Here is a 12,772-nt window from a genome sequence, read left to right on the forward strand (position 1 = left end):
TAAAAAGAAGAGCGAAGAAAATAAAATCAATAAAATGGTAAAGGAGCAAAGTAAAATCATCACAAAATCAGAAGAAACAAAAAGAATAATCAGAACGTATTAGGCACAGTTATATGCTAACAAAACTAAGAACACACACACCAAAAAGAGGAATACCTCCAAAAATATAAAACTCAAATTAACATGTCTTAAATCTTAACTTGCACAATCTCAGAAAATCAACTAGAAATAACTATAACAAAAAACCCTCACCTTCTTGATAAATTCATAGGAATCTCAGCAAACTCTTAAAGAGCAAATAACTTCACAAATTATTCTATAAAAAAGAGAAAGTTCTCTATCAGAATTCTTTTGTAAGACAAATGCAGTTCCAATGCCTAAATCAGGGATAGATAAAATATAAAAGGAAAACTACAGACTGATATCATTAATGAGTGACTCAAAAACTTTCAACATAATCCTAACAGATTCAAAGAATCTATCCAAGGAATCATTCTTTATTACCAAATGGGATTTATACCAAGAATGTAAGGCTAGATCAACATTAGGAAAGCAATCAATACAATTAGTCATATTAAAAACTAAAATATTTAAAACCATGTTATCATCTCAGTGAACGTAGAAAAAAAGACTTTGACAAAATACAGCACTCTTTTATGCTAAAAACCCTGCAAAGAATATGTATAGAGGGACATTTTATTAATATAATTTTAAAAGTATCTAAAAATCAAAATCTTGTGTGTGCTTGTCCTTCATTGCCTGAAGAAAACTTGAACTTGACTTTGTTTTGAGTGAGGGAGGGCTGTGCAGGTTACCAGCCTCACTTCTCTTCTAGAGCCATCTGAATCCTGTGACCAGATATTCATCAAGATGACTGGAGATGACCCAGGATGAGGCAATTGGGGTTAAGTGACTTGCCCAAGGTCACCCAGCTAGTGAGTGTTCAAGTGTCTGAAGTTAGATTTAAACTCAGGTCCTCCTGACTCGTGCCCTGATGCTCTATCCACTGCACCACGTAGCTGCACCCAAAATCAAAATCTGGAATTATATGCAATGGTGTTACACTAGAACCTTTTCTAATATATAACATAGTGAAGCACAGATGCCCATTCTCCCAACTATTATTTGGTATAGTTCTGGAAATTCTAGCAAAAGCAATACAATAAGAGAAAGAGAAATTAAAATCATAAAATAGGTGAAGAAGAGATGAAGTTATCCCTATTCGTTGATGATGTGACCATCACAGATATTAACTGAAACAATTAATTGTTTTAGCACACTTGCAGGTTACAAAGTAAACCCTCAAAAATCAATAGCATTTCTAAATAATAATAACAAAATCCAAGAAGTACAAATTAAAAGGAAAATCCCATTCCCAATTACTACAAAATCCATAAAATATTTGAGTATTTATCTACCAAAACACATAAAAGACTTGCATATATTCAATTACAAAGTACTCCTTAAAGAAATAAAAGGCAATTTAAATAGCTACAGGAATATTCAGTGCTCTGGCTAGGCTGTGCAAATATATTAAAAATGAAAATACAGCCAAAGTTAAATTATATTTTTAATGCTCTATTAATCAAATTACCAATGGGATGAATTATGGAACTTGACAAAAGAATAACAAAATTCATTTGATAAAAGAAAATATCTAGAATATCAATGGAAATGATGAAAAGTTGTAGGGATGAAGGAGTATTAGCTCTTACAGTCCTCAAACTGTATTGTAAACCAACAATTAGAACTATCTGGTATTTGTTTAAAAATAAAATAATTAATGGCACAGACTAGACAAGGGAGATGAGAAACAGTAAAATGATAATGGGAGGGATACTAGGGATGACTATAATAATGTAAAAACAGATAACATCAATTTTAAAAAAACCAATTAGTTTGGAAGGTCCATAAAAGCTAAATGGAATTTCCTAGATAAAAAGGTCTTAAAATAATGTAATCCATTTTCTAATTTTACAGAAGAGGAAAGTGTGCTTAGACAAAGAAAGTTTAAGTGACTTGTCCAAGATTAAACATTTTGGTAGGTTGGATCCAGTTTGTACAGGAGTCACGCTAAGGAGAATAGACTTAGTGACTTAGAAGCTATCAGTAAGGAGAAGCACAGGGGCCTTTGGATTCCTGGAGTGGGGAAATACGGTAAGAGGTTAATAAACAACTATAAGAAATCATATATTAAGGAATTCTTAATGATATTTACATTGTATATAGTTCTTTAACATAGGCTGCCTCTTGACCTAGGGGGAAGGATCTTACTGGATTATGACAACCCTCTCTCAAATATAATTGAAATAGGGATTATCATATCTATTTTATAGATTAGGGAATTGAAGTTGAGATGCTTACCCACTGTAAAAAGGCTAGTATATTGGAGTATACTAGGCAACTTAAGACACATGGAATGGAATGTGGTGCAATGTGATGGGGTGGAATGTGATGCAGTGGTTTGGGGTGAGAACACCAGCTCTGCTATGATATGTTCATTTTATAAAGGGTTTACTTTATCACTCTAATAAAGACATTTCTAAGGCTATAAGTGTGGACATTTATGTTGAGATAGATCAATAGAAAATACTGAACTAAACGTGTGTAAAGAGCCAGCAGTTCTAAATGTTTTGATTTCCAAGCTTGATAGCCATAGGGGGAGAGTAGTGGGGGGAGAAGAGATAAGATGCTTTATAGTTGGCTTTTCCTTACGGGTTGTCAGAGGTACAGTAGGAAGGAAGGAAAAGAGCTGCTGGTATGTTAATTATAACATATATTTGCTCTCTCTCTGAAGAAAATGTGTTAGGAACTGGTGCATAGATTCAAAATTGTAATATGTGTTTCAATGAACTGCCTATTCCTGTAGCTATGTAGCTATGGGATTCAGTAAATTTCAAAGGACCATAGCAGCTTGTGGTAGGATTTCATTACTGTGCACTAAGGATTGCTGCCTGTATTTTCACATGACAATCTGGATCTTGCATCCCTGGCAGGTGTCAAAGGACATTTTACAACAGAGTTCATTACCAGAATAAGGCAGCTGGGGAAACAAGGATATGCCCAGATGGCCGAAGCCGAAAAGAATTCGGGTAGGGCCTCAAGGAAATCAGGGAGAAGAAATTTTATATACATGACTTCTTCCAATCCCCTTTCAGTAAAGTTGCTATGGGAACATGTGTCTGAAGAGAACTCAAGTCTACACTGTGCCCACAGCTTCAATGTTTTTCATTGTTTGATAAATGCAGTCAAACTTGATTGGTTCTCCCACCCCCTGGACAGATTAGTTTTTGGCTAAACTGACTGATTTGGGTTTTGGAGGGGGGGGGGGGTTGCATTGTGCATATATACATAGGACAACTAGATTTACTCGGGACACATGTGGATTTTTTTCTGACTTTTTAATATAATTTTACATTTTTGAACTTATTATAGAATTACAAAACATTAGATTTGGAAGAGATCTCAAATGTCAACTAGTACAATTTGTAATTAAGCTAGTGTTCCCTTTACAATGTCTCCAATGGCAGTATACCAGATGTAGTTTAAAGACATTCATTGAGGGGGAATTCACTATATCCTCATGTAGTCATCCTACTTTTGAATGGCTTTAACTGTTAGGAAGATCTTCATCACATCAAGTCTAGATCTATCTTTTTGCAATTTGTGCTTATTGCTCTTAGTTCAGTCTTCTGAGTCCAAGCCAAACAAGTGTAGAATCTCTTCTACTGAGCAGCCCCATAAAAATTTCAAAATAACTTTCATTACTCATGCCCCAAGTCTTCTTTTTGCTAGATCAAACAGTCCAGTTACTTTATCTGTGCCGGGAAACTTACAATATATCTAAAGGTCTGCTGTATCTTTCTCACTGCCAAAAAAGAAACAGCTAATAACCTCCTTACTTGCCCTACTGACAATTTTTTTTTCAACAGATGAAGGAAATGATAGGGAGATATTCTGGTCTCCTATGGGTTTTGATTCTTACCTAGTTCATCAACACCAGAATTGATTGTGGAGAGAAAATGATGGGTACCTCAGGGAGAAGCGATCACTTCTTGTGAAAGTTTGTGATACTAAAGAGGAGAAAATATGGGCATATTTTGGAAAGTGCCCTAAATTCAATGCACCAACATTTCATAGGGTAAGTCAATCCAGGAGAGATATGAAGCTATTAAAAATAAAATTCAAAAACATGAAACAATTCTGATAGGGAGGAAAAATGGGAATTGTCTAAAGAGACACATAAGGATATATGATAAACTCATCCGGTAAGTTAGCTTTTAAAAAGAAATGTACAGCAAGTGGAAGCAAGAGCAGGTAAGAGAGGATCATACTATAAGCATAGTGTCAGCTTTGCTAGAATTCAGAATGAGCTAAGGCTTATTAAAAAAGCAAAGGACAAAAATGATTTTTCCCTTATTGCTATACATGGAAGACAAGGAAGAAAAAGAAAGGATAAGATTATTGTTCAGGATAATGGAATGGTGAAAAAAACAAAAGAGATAAGACATGGCATGGCACCATCATAAACAGACTAACACTTTTTGAAAGGGTTACTAAATTATAAAAATCAGAGAACTGTTATGGATGTAGTTTACTGAGATTTTAGCAATGCTTTTGATAAAGGGCCTTTGGCTATTTTGTAGGGAAAAAAGCAATAGATATGGGCTAGATAACAATATAATTAATTGGATGTGGAATTGGACTAAATTGGACTAAAAAGGTAGTTGTTAAAGGTTTGATGTCAAGTTGGCAAGAGGTCTCCACTGGAGTACCCTAGGGATCTGCTGTGCTCATCTTTGTCCTATTTAACATTTTTATCAACAACTTGAATGAAGTCATAGATGGCAAAATGGTCATATTTGCAAGTAACAGAAAACTGGGGAGATTCCTAACATATTTAATGACAGAATCAGATTGCAGAAAGCTCTTGACAGGCAAGAACATTGAGATAAATTAATAAAATAAAATGTAATCGGAATAAATGAGAAATCTTATACTTGAGTTCAACAAATCAACCTCAGAAATACGTAATGAGGCAAGTACAATCAGACAACAGTTTGCCAAAAAATGGAAGTTTTCATACCTCAACAGAAAAATTTGCATACATTTCCTGCCTCTATTTCTCCTTTATCTCCTTTCTCAACCCTTTGTAATCTGACTTCTGACCTCATTATTCAAATGAAACTTCTTTCTCCAAAAAGGTCAATAGTCATATCTTTGATAGATTATTAATTGTCAAATCTGCTGGTCTCTTTTCAGTTATCATCCTTTTGCATTTAAGTTATGGAACATCCTTTCCTATTGGATATTCTCTGTTCTTTGAATTTTTATGACACTACTTTCTCCTGGTTTTTCTGCTTGCACCCATCCCTCTTTTAAACTTCCATATTTCTATTCTTCATATAACAGAATTCTTCCAATATTCCAGGTTCTTAATCTTGGCCTTATGTTTGAATACATCATCTTTCATCCCATGTATCCAACCAAAGGTCAAATGTTGACATTTATAGCATCTCCATAGCATCTCTAAAATCTACCTCTCTCTCTAATCACACAAATGCTTCCTTTTGTTTTAGCCCTAATCACCCCTTGTTGAAATTATTTCAATGACCTCCTAATTATTCTTCATTCATCAAGTCTCTCCCCTTCTCCCTCAAACCATACACCACACAATTCCTGATTTGATTTTTCTTAATCACATTTTTGAAGGAGGTGGAAATATTTAAAGTACCTACTACGTGCCAGTCACTGTGCTATTTTTGTTGTTTAATAATTTTCAGTTGTGTCTGGTTCTTTGTGATCTTATTTTGGGGTTTTCTTGCAAAGATACTAGAAAAATAAGTGCTCCAGCACCTCATTTTACAATGAGGAAATTGAGGCAGATAGGGTTAAGTGACTTGCTCAGGGTCATATAATTAGTAAGTGTCTGAGGTCAGATTGAAAATCAGGTCTTTCTGATTCCAGGTCTGGCATTCTATCCATTGTGCCACCTAACTGTCCATTGTCCTATATATTTTGCAAATATCTGATTTGACCATATCACTCCCCTATTAGATAAAGTGCAGTGACTTCTCTTTGCTTCTAGAATGAATTATTCTTCATTGGTTTTTAAAACCCTTCACAATCTGACTCCAGTTTATTTTTCCAGCCTCATTATGTATTATTCCCCTCTTCAAATTCAACAGTCTAACCAAACTGACATTCTACCCATTCCTCATCCATAGCATTCTATCCTCCTTCTCTGTGTCTTTGCATTCTCTCATGCCTGAAATGCATTCCTACTCATTTGTACCTCATAGAATCTTCCTCTTTCTGCAAAATGAAACTTACACACTACTTTCTTCATGAAGTCTTTCCTCTCTCTCTCCAACTATGAGGGACCGACCTCCCTCCTTAACTACCTGCTATTTCTCTCCTTTGTATTTGTGTTGTAAATTATTCTGTGTATGCATCAGTTCTACTATAATACTTATTTTGAACATATGAAATCTTTCTAATTCAATTGATATATTAGGGAATGATTAAGCGTAACTTGCATTTTACATTTGCTTATGTGTGATCTCATCTTTGAGAAACAGTGAGAATTCAGAAAACTGCGCCTCTTCATGAAAATTCACAAGCTGCTCACTTCTACAAGCAAATCAGCTATTTTTCAATGCAAAATATCATGCATTTCAAACTCCCCTCACCCTGCTTTTCCCCATGGTAAGGAGGGCACAAGCTACAGCTGGACTACTTATGGTAGTATGGCTATATTTCTTAATCATTTTGGCAAATATAAAACTATGCCACCATTTTATTTGGTTCCTATCTCATTTTTGTGCTTCATTGATTTCACTTAACCCCATTTTCCCTATAAACCCTGCCCTTTTTGCACTGAGTAGTGATTCATAGGAACATATATTTCAAATTGTAGCAGAACTGACTTTACTGATATATGAATATGTTCTCCTAGTAAAATCTAAACTGCTTTAGAGAAGAGATTGTTTCTTTTTATTTATATATATGAATATATATACATAATGTACATATACACATATTATGTATATATATATTTGTATTTGCAATGTATAGCATAGAATGGCACATAGTAGGCATTTATCAAAAGCTGATTTATTGAAAGAATCAGCAGTATGACAAGGCAGCCAAAAAAAACTAATGCAATCTTGGGCTTTGTTAAGAGAAGTATAGTATCTATAAAGAAGATACTGGTCATATTGTGCTGTGGTCATATTGTGCCTAGTATATTAAATTCAGTGTTAGTGCCCATTTTTATGAAGGAGATTTTTTAAAAATTGAAAAGTTCAAGAGTGTTCAAATGAGGGTAATAAGAAGGATGATGCAGCTTGAATCCATGCTATATGAAGATCATTAGTTTAAAGAAATGGAAATGCTTAGCCTGAGGAAGATAAGTCTCAAGGTAGAAATGATTAATCTCTTTCAATATTTTAAGAGCTGCCATGTAGAAGAGTCATTACAATTGTTCTTGCATGCCCAAGAGAGCAGAACTAGGACTAATGGGTAGTAGTTGCCAAGAGGTAAATTAAGAGTTAATATCATTTTTAAAGTGTCCTAACAATTAGAACCATCCAAGAAAGCATAGACTGCTTCAGGAAGTAAAGGGCTCTCCTTCCTAGGAAGTCTGTAAGAAGAGGTTGACTAACTATTTGGTGGTTACATTGTAGTAAGGATACTTTTTCAGATATGGTGACTACTGAGGTCCCTTCAAAGTCACACATTCTGAGATTCTGGAATTCTGGGATTCAACTAATCCTCATGTGGTATGGTTTATGGTTGCTTCCCAAGAAGCATTGTCACCATAGAGTAGTGGAAAATGTGATAGTCTTGGAACCAGAAGAAAACCGTCTTTAAAATCTGACTTAGGGCAGAGCCAAGATGGCGGAGTAGAAAGATGCACATACACATAGCTCCGAACCCACAACACATAGAATGGCTACAAGGAAGTAACTCACGGTGAATTCTGCACCCAGAGGCCACGGAACATTGGAGCGAGGGAGATTTCTGTTCTGGAGAGACCTGCAAACCTCTCGCGGGGGGTCTTTCACGCTGTGGACTGGGCGCCGGGACTGGGAGCTGAGTGCAGCCCTGCCACGGCTGCAGCACCAAGAGGAAAAGATCCGAGCAGGCTTCAGGGACGGGATCTCCAGCGGCCACGCGGGTCCCTCCACCCACAGAGGGACCTGCAAACCTTTCGCAAAAGGTCTGTCGCACTGCAGACAGGGAGCCCAGCCCAGACCTGCTGCAACCACGGCGGCAGCACCGAGAGAAACAGATCCAACCAGGCTTCAGGGACAGAATCACCAGCGGTCGCACAAGTACCTCCACCCACAGGTGACGGGGGTCAGTGAGAGAGTCTCTTTGGCGGGTCGAGAGGGGAGTGGGGTTCCCCCATAATTCAGGCCCCCCCCCCGGGAGGTAGAAGCTGAGAGGCGGCTGCAGACTGGGGCTCCCCAAGCGGGTGGGAGCCTGAATCCATTGTGGAAGGTCTGTGCATAAACCCCCTGAGGGAACTGAGCCTGAGAAGCAGCCCTGCCCCGACCTGACCACCTGAACTTAATTCTCACACTGAATAGCAGCCCTGCCCCTGCCAAAAGCCCTAAGGTTGGAAGCAGCATTTGAATCTCAGACCCCAAACACTGGCTGGGAGGATCAGGAGGCGAAGTGGGTGTGAGGAGAATATTCAGAGGTCAAGTCACTGGCTGGGAAAATGCCCAGAAAAGGGAAAAGAAATAAGACCATAGAAAGTTACTTTCTTGGAGAACAGACATTTCCTCCCTTCCTTTCTGATGAGGAAGAACAATGCTTACCATCAGGCAAAGACACAGAAATCAAGGCTTCTGTGTCCCAGTCCACCCAATGGGCTCAGGCCATGGAAGAGCTCAAAAAGAATTTTGAAAATCAAGTTAGAGAGGTGGAGGAAAAACTGGGAAGAGAAATGAGAGAGATGAAAGAAAAGCATGAAAAGCAGATCAGCTCCCTGCTAAAGGAGACCCAAAAAAATGTTGAAGAAATTAACACCTTGAAAACTAGCCTAACTCAATTGGCAAAAGAGATTCAAAAAGCCAATGAGGAGAAGAATGCTTTCAAAAGCAGAATTAGCCAAATGGAAAAGGAATTCAAAAGCTCACTGAAGAAAATAGTTCTTTCAAAATTAAAATGGCACAGATGGAGGCTAATGACTTTATGAGAAAGCAAGATATCACAGAACAAAGAGAGAAGAATGGAAAAATGGAAGATAATGTGAAATATCTCTTTGGAAAAACAACAGACCTGGAAAATAGATCCAGGAGAGACAATTAAAAAATTATGGGACTACCTGAAAGCCATGATCAAAAGAAGAGCCTAGACATCATCTTTCATGAAATTATCAAGGAAAACTGCCCTGAGATTCTAGAACCAGAGGGCAAAATAAATATTCAAGGAATCCACAGAACACTGCCTGAAAGAGATCCAAAAAGAGAAACTCCTAGGAACATTGTGGCCAAATTCCAGAGTTCCCAGGTCAAGGAGAAAATATTGCAAGCAGCTAGAAAGAAACAATTCAAGTATTGTGGAAATACAATCAGGATAACACAAGATCTAGCAGCTTCTACATTAAGGGATCGAAGGGCATGGAATAGGATATTCCAGAAGTCAAAGGAACTAGGACTAAAACCAAGAATCACCTACCCAGCAAAACCAAGTATAATACTTCAGGGGAAAAATTGGTCTTTCAATGAAATAGAGGACTTTCAAGCATTCTTAATGAAAAGACCAGAGCTGAAAAGAAAATTTGACTTTCAAATACAAGAATGAAGAGAACCATGAAAAGGTGAACAGCAAAGAGAAGTCACAAGGGACTTATTAAAGCTGAACTGTTTACATTCCTACATGGAAAGACAATATTTGTAACTCTTTAAACATTTCAGTATCTGGGTACTGGGTGGGATTACACATACACACATGCACACACTCACACATACATAGAGACAGTGCACAGAGTGAATTGAAGAGGATGGGATCATATCTTAAAAAAAAAATGAAATCAAGCAGTGAGAGAGAAATATATTGGGAGGAGAAAGGGAGAAATTGAATGGGGCAAATTATCTCTCATAAAAGAGGCAAGCAAAAGACTCATTAGTGGAGGGATAAACAGGGGAGGTGAGAGAAAAACATGAAGTCTACTCTCATCACATTCCACTAAAGGAAAGAATAAAATGCACACTCATTTTGGTAGGAAAACCTATCTCACAATACAGGAAAGTGGGGGATAAGGGGACAAGCAGGGTTGAGGGGATGATAAAAGGGAGGGCATGGGGAGGAGAGTGCAATTCGAGGTCGACACTCATGGGGAGGGATAGGATTAAAAGAGAATAGAAGTAATGGGGGACAGGATAGGATGGAGGGAAATATAGTTAGTCCTATACAACACAACTATTATGGAAGTCATTTGCAAAACTACACAGATTTGGCCTATATTGAATTGCTTGCTTTCCAAAGGGAAGGGGTGGAGAGGGAGGGAGGTAAAGAAGGTGGAACTCAAAGTGTTAGGATCAACTGTCGAGTAATGTTCTTGCCACTAGGAAATAAGAAATACAGGTAAAGGGGTATAGAAAGCTATCTGGCCCTACAGGACAAAAGAGAAGATGGAGACAAGGGCAGAGAGGGATGATAGAAGAGAGAGCAGATTGGTCACAGGGGCAATTAGAATGCTTGTTGTTTGGGGGGGGAGGGGAGAAAAGGGGAGAAAATTTGTAACCCAAAATTTTGTGAAAATGAATGTTAAAAGTTAAATAAATAAATTTAATAAATAAATAAATAAATAAAATCTGACTTAAATTGAATCTGTTCCCTCCTCTGTCAAATGTGTTACATATTTGGTGGGATAATCATGAGATTCAAATGAAATTATGTATGAATGCATTCTACAAACCTTGTTAGGATAGAAATGTCATCTAGACATATACATATGTATATATCTTATCTTCCAAATTGAAAGCTTATTGGAGCAGGGATAATGCTTTACTCCTCTGTAATTGTCATACAGTGCCTTGTGAATAGATGATGCTCAATAAATATGTTGAATTTAGGTTAAATTGAATTGAACTCCAGCCTAGTGGTAGGAAGTACAACGCATATTGACCAGGCCATTCACTTCTTCACAACTTACAGGCTCCAACAATAATTTAAATTCAACCATCATTTACTAAGTACCTGTTAGATTCCAGGTCCTATGCTAGGAGCAGAGGATATAGAGGAAAAAAAGACTATAGAGTACATTGAAAAAGGAAGAAGGGTATCACCTCAGCCACCAGGATAATGCAGAAGATAAAATCCAAGAAAGGGACCATTAATAAAACTTACGACTTCAACTTTCTATATACAAATGCCCCAAATTTAGGAAACAAATCAGACAAACTGGAGCTTTTAATACGAGACAAATTTGACCTTATAGGTGCCATATCTCTGAGATTTAATGGGAAGAAGAAAGTCATATCTGAACCATGGCCATAGACAGGTATACCTTATTCCAAAGAAACATGATGGAGAAACATGGGAGAGGGAGGACAAGTGTTTTATTTTTAAAGGTCTATTCCCGTAAAAGAATGAAGAAACCAGAAGGGGATAGCAGGATAAAGTGTTTATGGGAAGATCAATGAATGATGAAACTGAAGTGATTTTGTTATTGGCATATACTCCAGACCATCTGTAAAAAAAAAAAAAAGATACAGATGATGATTTGGGTAATAGATCACCAGTTTAGTATGGCGGCATGATGTAATAGTGCTGGGTAACTTCAGAAAGATGTACTACAGGTAGGAAGACCTGACTTAGGATCTCAATACAAATACTTACTAGCTGTGTGACTCTGAGCAAGTTGTTTTACCTTTCTCTACCTCAGTTTCTTCATGTGTAGTAATAATACCACCTGACTATCAGGGTTGTTTTCAGGATAAAAATTACTTAATCTATGTAAGGTTATTTGTGCTGTCTACTATATGTGGGGATGTAGCAGGGAGAGATTCTAGAAGTAAAAATGAATAAAATTGAATTTAAAAACCACCATGTAAATGTGAGTTGTTTTTATTGTCCAGACAGCAACAGGAACACTTTTTTCTGTCTGTCAGAGTATATTATTCATGTTCAGTCAGACAACAACTATTTGAAGGTCTCTCATGTGGATTAGACTTGTTGGGTTTTTTTCCCTAGAAAAAAGAATCAGGAGCAAGAGGTAGGAGTGCCAAAGAGGACAATTTAGTCTTAATGATGGGGGATGCCAAACAATTAGAATAGTCCACAATTGTAAAAGTTTTTATCAGCTGACTTTCCCCCTCATGGAGGTCTTCAAGCAGAATCTAAATGATCATTCTTGTGTTAACTTTCAGAAAAGATTGTTTTCATATTTGGGTTAGACTAAATGGCCTAAAAATATCTCCAGCTCTCAGTTCTGTGATTCTATGTCTGTAGATGAATAAATACAAAATATGAACAAAATTAAATACAAAGTAAAAATAAGAGAATCTAACAACTAGGGGTGGGCATCTGAGTGGCACAATGGATAGAATGCCAGGTCTGGAGTAAGGAAGACTCATCTTCCTGAGTGCAAATCTGGCCTCAGAAACTTATCAGCTGTGTGACCCTGAGCAAGTCATTTAACCATGTTTACCTCAGTTTTCTCATCTGTAAAATGAACTACAGTAGGAAATGGCAAATCATTCTAGCATATTTGCCAAGAAAATCCAAATGGCGTCACAAAGAATTGGACTTG

The sequence above is a fragment of the Notamacropus eugenii genome, chromosome 5, assembly GCF_028372415.1.
Source record: "Notamacropus eugenii isolate mMacEug1 chromosome 5, mMacEug1.pri_v2, whole genome shotgun sequence".
Taxonomy (NCBI): domain Eukaryota; kingdom Metazoa; phylum Chordata; class Mammalia; order Diprotodontia; family Macropodidae; genus Notamacropus; species Notamacropus eugenii.